The following is a 12,175-nucleotide window of genomic DNA, read 5'->3' on the forward strand; positions in this document are numbered from 1 at the left end:
CTTTTGTTTCATTAGCGAGAGCTGGGTCACATGCCAACGTCTGATCACTGGCAAAGAGAAGGGAATGCCAAGTGGGGCTGGAGAAGGGGCTAAACTTCTTCAGAAGTATGGAGTCTGCTGGCTACCTAAATATATTTGGAGTGTAATTAGCAGGTAAGATGGGGAGATGGATGCTAGGTAGGTAATGAACAGTGTCTGCTACACTACCCTATTCATTTCACATGGAAAAATGCCTTCCTTAATTTCCCTTGACTGAGAGCAGACCCAAATGGAACATTTTGCCTTACAGAAACAAAGATGTTGAGGAAACAAGAATTCCATGAAATATTATCATTAGTTTGACTCTTCCTTTCAAACTTTCAGCTATTCGGTTAGTATTCCAATCTAAATACTAGGAGAGCTTTGAACAGGAAAGTGGAGGAAAATGATTCAAAATTAAAGAGCAAGACAAGCTTTATTTTTTTTGAGAGGATATGGACAAGTGAGGGATAGGTATGTAAGTAAGTAAACATGTGTCACTAAAGATGGATGAAGCTTTACATTTGCACACGAAGAAACAGAGCTAATGACAGTCATGACGAAGGGGTGAAGTAGTCAGAGGCTCTGGAAAGTCCTGAAAGATTCACAAATAGCATCCTTACTTTTTTTTGTTGAACCCAAAACAGTGAGCCAAGGCCTCAAGGCTAATCTAATATCCAAGATAGCTAACAACAACAACAATAATAATAATACATAGTGCTATGTGTCAGGCATTTTTCTTAGCACTTTACCTATGTTAAATCATTTAACAGTTGACACTGTACTCTGAGGCAGATCTATCATCATCCCATTTTTCAGATGAGGAAACTGTGGCACAGACAGGTTAAGAACTTTCCCAAGCTTACACAGCTAGTAAAAGGCAAGCTTGTGATCTGTTATTGTTGTTGGTTTCTTATATTCTTCCAATGTATTATTTCGTTTTTTTTTTTTTTCGGTATGCAGGCCTCTCACCGCTGTGGCCTCTCCTGTTGCGGAGCGCAGGCTCAGCAGCCATGGCTCAGGGGCCCAGCTGCTCCGCGGCATGTGGGATCTTCCCGGACCGGGGCACGAACCCGTGTCCCCTGCATCGGCAGGCGGACTCTCAACCACTGCGCCACCAGGGAAGCCCCCAATGTATTATTTAATGTGCATCTGCTTTATGTGCAATGATTGGCTCTTTCAAATACTCATTTAAGCCTAATAACATCTCTTTCCTTAACAACAGATTCAGGAAAATGTGGATATTTACACACTTTACTCTTAAACATAAGCACTCTTTGGAAATCATTACTGATTTCATCAAGGAGCTGTTTCAGCCACAATCACATATTTCAAAGTAAACACCAATTGGGTTAAGACGATACAGGCAGGCTGAAATAAACCAAATGATTCTGAACAATTAATCTATGTATTTCACTTGGAAAGAGCAATAATTTGAATGGTAAAATGTTGTATATTATCCTATAATCCTTTATGACCGTGTAACAGTCTTTTTGACATTTAAGGTGATTACACTGAGATTGGGAAAACAACTGACTTGGTCCAACGGAGGTTTATCTGCGGGCTCGCGGCTCGTTTCTTCTTTTTCTCTCCTTCCTTGAGATAACTTTTCAGTTTAGAGTTTACCAGGGACATCTTGATTGTATCTTCAGTTAGCATGGGGCTGTGCAGCTCCTTGGGAGGAAGGCATGGTTCCTCGGTAGCATCTGTGCTTTTGATTGTCATGGCTTCTTTAACCCTTTTCCTTTGACCCATTCAATGGCTAATGAGCTTGGATCAATTTGAGAACCACAGCCAAATATTTTAAACCTGGCAGCCGTAAGGTTTACCTTTTCATTCACTTGAATCTATAATTTCATTACATTACTACCAGCTGGAGCATTCACAAATCTAGTTCAAACTTTTTTGGATGTCTTGTCAAGGAGCTGTTCATTGTTAGAATTCTCTTTTTTTTAAACATCTTTATTGGAGTATAATTGCTTTACAATGGTGTGTTAGTTTCTGCTGTATAACAAAGTGAATCAGTTATACATATACATATGTTCCCATATCTCTTCCCTCTTGCGTCTCCCTCCCTCCCACCCTCCCTATCCCACCCCTCTAGGTGGTCACAAAGCACCGAGCTGATCTCCCTGTGCTATGCGGCTGCTTCCCACTAGCTATCTATTTTATGTTTGGTAGTGTATATATGTCCATGCCACTTTCTCACTTTGTCACAGCTTACCCTTCCGCCTCCTCATATCCTCAAGTCCATTCTGTAGTAGGTCTGTGTCTTTATTCCCGTCTTACCCCTAGGTTCTTCATGATCTTTTTTTTTTCTTCTTAGATTCCATATGTATGTGTTAGCATACAGTATTTGTTTTTCTCTTTCTGACTTACTTCACTCTGTATGACAGACTCTAGGTCCATCCACCTCACTACAAATAACTCAATTTCCTTTCTTTTTATGGCTGAGTAATATTCCATTGTATATATGTGCCACATCTTCTTTATCCTTTCATCTGTTGATGGACACTTAGGTTGCTTCCATCTCCTGGCTATCATAAATAGAGCTGCAATGAACATTGTGGTACATGACTCTTTTTGAATGATGGTTTTCTCAGGGTATATGCCCACTAGTGGGATTGCTGGGTCGTATGGTAGTTCTATTTGTAGTTTTTTAAGGAACCTCCATACTGTTGTTAGAATTCTCTTAATGACCAACAACCTTCTTGGATAGAGCTGGGCCCAGTCCAACAGCTCCTGTTCCTCCATGAGCAGTACGTCCAAGGCTACTGGTCCCTAATGGTCCATCTAGGTGCTGCCATCTTGTAAAGGCCAGAGATAGGTGTTCTAGCACCAGAGTTCATGTTCTTTTTTTTTTTTTTTTTTTTTTCCCTGTGGTACACGGGCCTCTCACTGTTGTGGCCTCTCCCGTTGTGGAGCATAGGCTCCAGACACGCAGGCTCAGCGGCCATGGCTCACAGGCCCAGCCGCTATGTGGCATGTGGGATCCTCCCAGACCAGGGCACGAACCCGTGTCCCCTGCGTCGGCAGGCGGACTCTCAACCACTGCGCCACCAGGGAAGCCCCCAGAGTTCATGTTCTTAAACCCTATCCTATATTATCTCTCTGGAATCTGTGTTTTTCATCACTATATTAGAGTACTGAAGTTGTGGCAGGTTTATAAATTCAAAAGCACAGACAAATAGGAGAGACCAATCAAGACTGTGTTATAGGGTTGAGAAGAATAAGACATACACGGCAATGATGAATTGGAATATGTGGGGAAAGAAATGAGGAACAGTTATGTTTTGAATGGAAACATTGGAGGAGGGGAAATACACAGAGAAATAATCAGATGTGTTTCAGGTTGGCTGCTAAGCAACTGAGTTCTTAAATTTCCCACCTGAGAGTAAAGTGGGTTGATAGGGGCTGCTGTCCTGGCCGTTCTTTTATTCTTTTTCTCTCACCATCTCTCTGGCCTCTCTGGTTCACATGACCATGACATCACTATGAAGCTGCTCTACCAGAGTACTCTGTCCTGACATGGAGAAAGGACTTTGTGATATGCCAGACACCTACAGTGGGATGAAGAATGGGAAGAGAGGTCTTCATTTTGGAAGCATTTCTTGTCTAACCAGGGATGTAGCCTCCAGTGACAACCTCTACCTATCAGATGATGGATGGGGCAGTGGGCCAGCCACCTAAGGTCTTAAAGCAATACCAGGATACCTCTGAGGCTTAGTTCACAATGTAGTAGTTTCTTCTGTTTGTCACGTGGCAAGGCCAAATGTACTTTCAGAACCTTGCTTTCATGGTCTGGTGGTGAATAGCATTTTGGGGACAGCAATTCAATCATCCCTAATTGATGAAGAAGTATGTTAGAAAGTGCTTTCATATATGTAGCTGTCTGAAGGTCAAGTGTGACCATGGAAACCCATGACTGGCCTGCAGTGTATACAAGGCTCCATATGCGTGCAGCCTGATAGCTGTATTTTTACAGAATCAGAGACCTATAGCATTTAAGACATTTTAAGGTAATGTATCTCATTCAAATCCTTCTCTTCACAGATGAGAAAACTGAAGTCCAGAGAGATTAAACAATTTATCAATTTACCCCAGAGACAGCTACGACTGTAACACATGTTGTCTGACCTAGGGTCCAATGCTCTGTCCCACACACACACCTCCTTGGATCAATGACATTCTCTGGAAATGTGAAGCATGATTATTACTTGGACAAGCTGTGTAGAGAAGGGACTTCAGAAATTTGACTTAGGGCAGAGGGGAGAGCAAACCAGTTTGACTCAGCACTTTGCTTGAAACTGAGGCTTATTGGATGCTAAATTGCAGGATGCTCCATCATTTTGACTGAAATCCTTTTTGGGGGAGTGATCTTCTCACCCACATGAAAGTAAGGAATTCTTCCATATGCACTTAAGTACTACTATTAAGGGAACTCGAAGAGGTCATTTACCAAATAGCTTCTTTACCCTTCCCAGCAAGAATTCATTGCTTTAATTCAGGGGAGTGGTTTTGTTGAGAATTGGCTAGCCCAACATTAAGTTGCATTCTAAGCTTGAATCATTTGCTTTTCTTCTTCCTTCTCCTTTCTCTTTACCATTCTTCAGGATTTTACTTTATATTTTAAATGGAATATTGTTCTGTAAAACTAATAACAGTTCTTGGTTTAAAATTTTTCTTAAATACAGAAAAATATGTAGTGAGAAGAAAATCTCCATCTGAATTCTGACCCTCAGGCTTCTAGTTCTCTTTTTCTAAAGACAAACCCTAAAACAAGCTTCTTCTGTTTTCCTATACAATGTCTAAGTATATGTTAATACATGACAGCCTCTTTTTAAAAACATGGTAGCATATTATTCTCATTGTATTGTACCCTTGCTTTTTTCACTAGTGTTTCTTTAAAATTATTACCTATTATGTAGAGATTTACCCTTTTCACTTTAATTATACTTAAACTTTAAAAGATTGATAAAATAGGGCGTCCCTGGTGGTGCAGTGGTTGAGAATCCGTCTGCCAATGCAGGGGACGCGGGTTCGTGCCCTGTCTGGGAAGATCCCACATGTCGTAGAGCAGCTGGGCCCGTGAGCCATGGCCGCTGAGCCTGCGCGTCCGGAGCCCGTGCTCCGCAACGGGAGAGGCCACAACAGTGAGAGGCCCGCGTACTGCAAAAAAAAAAAGATTGATAAAATAGACTCTATTTCATTCTGTTACTGTTCCTGTCTTTCTAGTGCCTGTCAGGTGGCCAGAACCTAGGAGATGAGTTTAACAGAGCAGATCACATGAACTGGTCCAGGAAGGCCTGTTGTTTCTAGGCCCAAGAATCCAGGAGCCCCTCTCCATCAATGTAAGCCTCTTGGGTGACTGCTCTATAATGTAATTATCTGTCACATTCTGATTCTCAGATGACCTTCCCTGTCTGGCTTAGAGGAGAGGGTTGGTGGGGTCCTGAGAATCTGACTTGCCTTGCGTTTGCTGTCTTGGCTGCTCTGTCGCTGAAGGAGTATTGCAATCCTACTCTGTGATTTCTCCGAGGAGACATTGGGTTTTGCTGGCAGGCAGAGCTTCAGGCTGCTCAGTGGAATGTCTTTGGTTCTGTAGCTTCAGAAGGAGCCAGGAGGCTGTGCTTGTAGGCCAAGGGAAACACTGCTTCAGACTCCAGACCACGACTTGGCGGAGACTCTGGGGCCTGCTGAATTTTGGAAAGGGCTCTCTCATACCCCTTACTTACCTGAACCACTCTTTCCCACTGAAAGTTAGAGGAGGATGTAGTGACTGTGAAATCTGGTTTAGTCACTAGCACATAACAATTGCGAGGGTGAAACAGGTTCCTGTCTCACTCTGGTACTATAGGAAAGGCAAGTGCCTCCTTCCTTAACTGGGAAGGAAGGAGAAGGAAGCTAGAGTCAAAAATCAGACATCTCAAGTCTCAGCAACAGTCGTGGTCTGTGCTTAGACAAATAAGCTCCAGGAGACCCAAATCCCCTGTTCATTGTGAAAACAGACAGTGCCAGAGTGAAACAAAATTAAATTGTTTCTCTTTCATGGCAGCTGAAGTGTAAAAACCATTCTATTCCGACCTTGTGGTCAGAATATCCTGACACCTCATAAATTATCGTAAGGGCTCAGGGCCTGGGAGACTGTGGAAGGCCAGCTACACTGAGCCCTGCATTCTCCCTCTGGGCCTTTCTGATATGCAGGCACCAATGTCAGGATGTGGAGGAATGCAGTTTCCCCAAAGTCAGGTTTTCTGAGTTAGGACAAGTGTTTTCCCCTCCTTTTATGTTTTTAGAGTTTGTATGGCCACAGGGCCTACTTTCATGAATAATTTATTTAGAGGCGGGAGAAGCACAGTGATAGCTCCCAAGTCTGATGGCAATTCTGAGACGGTTTTGTCTTAGTAGAAAAAAGAGAAAGAGGAAGGAGGGAGAGAAGAGAGTGAGAGAGACATAAAAGATGAAGAGATAAAGAGAGGATATGAATAAAGAAAAAAAGGAAGGCGGAAAGAGGAAACGTGGGTGAAAGAAAGAAATGGTCTCTCCATTTAGATATGGCCTCCCCTCCCCTTCTCTGTCCTCCCTGCCCTCCCCCCCAGCCCCATCTGGTTGCAAGGAAACAAAGGGCAGCATGGAACTCTGGCATTTCCCTGCCTCCTGAGTAGCTTCCTTTAGCGCCTACGTCCATCTGTGCCCTACACACAGTAGGTGCTCTGTAAATGTTTGCTGAGTGGAAAGGTCCACAGATAGGTCCCCAGAGGGTGAAAACAATTTATCTGGGGAAACTCTAAGTATGTAGAGGAAAGTCATTTGGAGCAAACGATATTCCTGTAGCCCAAATCACCATAAGGTTGAAAGAATCTGGGTATTTGTGGGTGTGTCTGGATGTATTGTGTGTGCGAGCATGGGTGGGTGGTCTGGAAGGGTGGGTAATAAGTGACAGGAGGGCCCTTGAAAGTAGAAAGGGCTCCATAACTACTGTAAAAATAAAACCGGGAACTGCATGCCCAGACCTCCAGCCATGCAGTGACCAAACCTGACCTTGGCAGAGATGAATAATATTGTGGAGATGGATTCAAGAATTATTAGTCAATGTTTTCAGTCCCTATGGGCTTTTTTTTTTTTTTTTTAAAGAACTGCTGGGTGGGTTTTTGGCTAGGCAAATGGCTGCAACAGCCTGTAGGATTCCAGAGCCTTCTAAGCTCTTTCTAGACTCTGCTATATTGATTTTTTTTTTTTTAATATCTGGTTCTTTTTCTTCTCTAATGGGATGTCTTTTCTGGTTCCCCCTCTGGACAAAGAATATGACTTCTCAGTTGCCTCTGCTTTTAATTCCTCCCTTTCTTGGAAATTATGTCTAAAGCATTCCTCACTGACAGGAAGACAATTCTCTTTCTGATTCCTCTGGCCTGGAGAAGAAGAACAGAAGATCTCAGGGAGCTAATAGTTAAAAAACTGTTTATATCAGCCCTCAGAGTAGGTCACAGTATATTATTTTCTGCAGCTGTCCTTGTGCACAAATATTTACTCACTGGAATGTACACTGTGTGTGATGGTGAAGGGAGGAAAGGCCAAAGGAAGTATTTTTGGCCCTTTGGCTGGAGATAACCCACTGGGCAAATATCCCACAACTGTGAGTACCTGAGAAGTTCGAGTTGCTGATATACATATTCATACATATATCTGTTATCACACTATAGCAAACTCTCATATTTAATTTAGATGCTTTTATTAGAGAAATAGTAATTTGTGAGGGTTGGCAACAGATCCTTAAACTCTGCAGTTATTTGGGGTACCAGGTGGTAAGTCCTAGAAATAAAATTTCTTAGATGCTGGAGATTGCATGCTACAGGTTTAGACATCCAGGAGTATCATAAAACTAAATTTTTTCTGTGAAAGTGCATTGATAACAACCTTGAATACTACATCCCTATTTCCTTTATGTATCTTTTTGGAGTTTACCTAATCATTCCCCAACTAATCAGCCTAATTCTTGATTCCATATGACCATCTCACTCTTGTAATTGTTGTGTACATCTGTATGTATTTATGTTGATTTTACGTATTTTATTTCTCTCTCATTAGACCTTAATCTCCTTGAGCATAGGAATCAGTATAATCTTTATTCTGTTTCCCCTAGCGCCTGGGATTGTTTTGTGAATCCTATGTGGAGTCAGTAATGAAGTACACATTCCACTCTCTGAGGAGCTTTCTGATGCTAGATGGCTTGTTTTACTAACTTCTTCTTCCATCTCTTTACTAGTCAGTGCATATCGAGAAATACTGATATCAGCCACGGGATGACACAATTAGGAAAAAAATACAATTTTAAAATTATTTGATACACTTCAAAGTCAAGAGTAAATTACCTATGCATCTTGCATGACTTTTCAGGCAGCAAGATGGCATTTAAATTGTAGGTATAAGTTTCTGACCACAGGTGATTATCCAACCTTTAGTAAAATACAAGCTTTCTGTCCAGTTGCTAAATATTTTCACATATGTTTCTCTTGAGCTGCTCTCTTTTGGAGCTTTCTATTGGGCCCTTCACCATTAACACCTCCTGAATTTTGAGTCAGGTCCCATAGTCAATCAACTAAATAAATCTGCCCTGTTTCTGAACAAGGTTCTATGTTCTCTTGCACTGTTTTACCAAAACTACTGACTCTTAAAGTTCTAGTCTTCAGATAATGCAGCACCATTGCTCTAGCTTATTACTGCAATCTCTTCCCAAGATGTTTTATTGGATTGCAGACTGATTGATGCTTCAGCTCCTTTTCTCCCATTGTAATATTTGGCTGCGTTGGTCCTAGACACAGTTGTGAAATGCATTTCTACAACGTTCTTCCTTTTCCCTCTGCTGTGTGGTCATATACTGCACCCTGGATACTCAACATGCCTCCCTTGACATACTGCCAGCTACCTCTCCATGCTCTTCTGTACTAATACCAGCCTATCCTGAGTTTAGCTCTCTCAAGAACCTCCCCTTACTCAGCTGTCTTCATAGAAAAAAGCTATCAAATAAATTTAGAAATTAAATGCACAGTGATATAATACTTTGGAAATATGCACTCCTCATTTTACCTCTTAGAATATAAGATCCTTATCCTAGTGCTTCAAATGCATTCATCCATCCATTAGCCTGGGGCGAGATTACAATTTGTGGCGTAAGGAATTCAATGAGAAAGATAGGAATCAGCCAGCTTCTAACATACGAAATAGATTTTGAACAAAACAGTAGGCTGGAGGGCCAACCTGGCATTAAGAAAGTTTTCTCCAAATCCCTTCATTGCTCCCTTTTAGGAACAACTTAGCCCGGAGGGTTTATGCTCTGAGACTACTCCTCCAGCATAGAAAAGATAGGTCTTCTGCTACGATGTTTAGGCGGCTCCATGGCAGAGAAGGGTAAAATGAATGAGCAGTCTAGGAAAAGTCACCTCCTCTTTTGACTCCAGAGATTGTGAGAAGGAGAATAAGGGGAGAGAGAGAAAAGCAGTAAAGCAGTCAGACATCTCTCTCCTCCTTTACTGTTAGGTAAATTGAAGGGAACTCCAAGAAACAAGTCGGGATTGGGGAGGAAGCCACCTTCGTGGCTGCTTTAAACCAAGCTGGGTCAGAGTCACACAGACCTGATGATGTGGCAAGCTCAGGCAGAGAAAGGCTCTGAAGTTGACCTTTTCCTGAGCCATGCTTGGTCCCATGTGCATTGGCAAATTTCAAAAAGAGCTGAGAATCTGGCTAAGAAATGGCGGGGGTGAAACGGCTTTATAGCAAGAGTTGCAATGCAGACCTCTTAAACCAGGGCCTAATGATAGTCACAGCCAGACCTCAAAGGGGTCTTTAATACCAATAAGAGTGGAGGTGAGGCAGAGTCAGCCAAGGATCACCTCTGAGCCCTGCCAAGCCCAAGCTAAGACTAACTGGATGGCAAGTTACAGTGACCACAGACCTCAGCTGTTGAATGCCAGCAGGGCAGGGAGCACCCGTGTTGACATGGATGGTATTCCAGAGACAGAAGGAGGGGGCGTTGCTCCAGAGGACCCCCTGTTCTTCCCTTATGGACCCTGAGGTCCCACAAGTCCTCCTCCTCTTTTTCATTCATTCATATAGCACTGTCTTTATGCAGGGGGAAAGAGGTTTTCAAAGCTGTTACAGAAAGATGTAACAAAAAGATGTTAACTACTTCTAAAATAGATTGTTTAAATTTTTGGATCAAACTGAATTTTAAGTTTGAATGGGATCTTAGTGTATATATATATATATATATATATATATATATATATATATATATAATTAATTTTTTTTTGCGGTACGCAGGCCTCTCACTGTTGCAGCCTCTCCCGTTGTGGAGCACAGGCTCCAGACGTGCAGGCTCAGTGGCCATGGCTCACGGGCCCAGCCACTCCGCGGCATGTGGGATCTTCCTGGACCGGGGCACGAACCTGTGTCCCCCACATCGGCAGGTGGACTCTCAACCACTGCGCCGCCAGGGAAGCCCGAATCTTAGTATATTTTTATCACCTACATTTTGAAGAAAACCAGATTGTTTACCCATAAAATACTAACCCTTATATTTCTCTGCTTTTCTCATTTGCAGTGTGTGAGTTAAATTTTGTGGCTCCCATCACATAATGTCTGACAAGAGCTACATAATTTACCTTTTATGGGATATGAGTAGTTTAATGGGTGATTCTAAGAGGCCCAACTTTATAGATTGAAGGACTTAATTTTAATTTTTTTGAGGTTTTTTTAAAATTAATTTGTTTTTTGGCTGTGTTGGGTCTTCGTTGCTGCGCGCAGGCTTTCTCTAGTTGTGACGAGCGGAGGCTACTCTTCATCGCAGTGTGTGGGATTCTCATTGCAGTGGCTTCTCTTGTTGCGGAGCATGGGCTCTAGGTGCGTGGGCTTCAGTAGTTGTGGCACGTGGGCTCAGTAGTTGTGGCTAGTGGGATCTAGCGCACAGGCTCAGCACTTGTGGCACATGGGCTTAGTTGCTCCACGGCATGTGGGAACTTCCCAGACCAGGGATTGAACCCGTGTCCCCTGAATTGGCAGGCAGATTCTCAACCACTGTGCCACAAGGGAAGTCCAGGACTTAATTTTAATGTTTAGAACAGGCGTTGGCAAACAACAGCCTGAAGGCCAAATCCAGTCCAGTTTGTTTTTGTAAATAAAGTTTTATTGGAACACAGCCATGCTTATTTGTTTACACATTGTCTGTGGCTGCTTTTTCGTTATGACAGCAGAGTTGAGTAGTAGCAACAGAGTGTGCATAGCCTCCAAAGCCAAAAATGTTTATTATCTGGCTTTTTACGAAACAGTTTGCTGACCCCTGGTGTAGAATAATATGGTTTTACTGAGCATCTTGTCCAGTTCCCTTTTTTTTTTTTTTTTTTGCTGTACGCGGGCCTCTCACTGTTGTGGCCTCTCCTGTTGCGGAGCACAGGCTCCGGACGCGCAGGCTCAGCGGCCATGGCTCATGGGCCCAGCCGCTCCGCGGCATGTGGGATCTTCCCGGACCGGGGCACGAACCCATGTCCCCCACATCGGCAGGCGGACTCTCAACCACTGCGCCACCAGGGAAGCCCTGTCCAGTTCTCTTTTTAGACAGATGAGGTCACTTGAGATCCTGAGAAGTTAACTGACAAGTCCAAGATCACACCAAAAGTAAGAGGAGGGGTCAAGATAACAAACCATGAAATTTTAAATATGGTGAAATGCTAGTGGGGAAGGCTTTGTAGATTTGGGTTCCTTTAAAGAGCTTTGTCTTATCTAGTACCCCTGATATTGTATGATTATTAGAAACTAAACTTACTAATAAACCCTGAGGAAAATAAAAATAATCACCAGGGTTTTATAACAATGGAAAGACTCAATTCAGTCAATGTGCCCCTGATGCACCTAAGACCTGAATTTTGGGACATTGATATGTTCTCATCACATATTACATAAGTGAGTCCCAAAGGAGAGTCCAATGTGTCAAGTTGCATAGTTTAGGGGTTTGGAAGATAACCTTAAATGCTGGTTCCTGGAATCCCAAGGGAAATTCCAACTCGGAGGGGATGCCTCTAACCCCGATCTGTTCTAAGAGGCTGTCAGAGAAACAAAGGCTACGTAACTCAATGCCACTTCCCAGTCTCTTAAAGAAACTGGGCCA

The sequence above is a fragment of the Phocoena sinus genome, chromosome 1, assembly GCF_008692025.1.
Source record: "Phocoena sinus isolate mPhoSin1 chromosome 1, mPhoSin1.pri, whole genome shotgun sequence".
Classification (NCBI taxonomy): Eukaryota; Metazoa; Chordata; class Mammalia; order Artiodactyla; family Phocoenidae; genus Phocoena; species Phocoena sinus.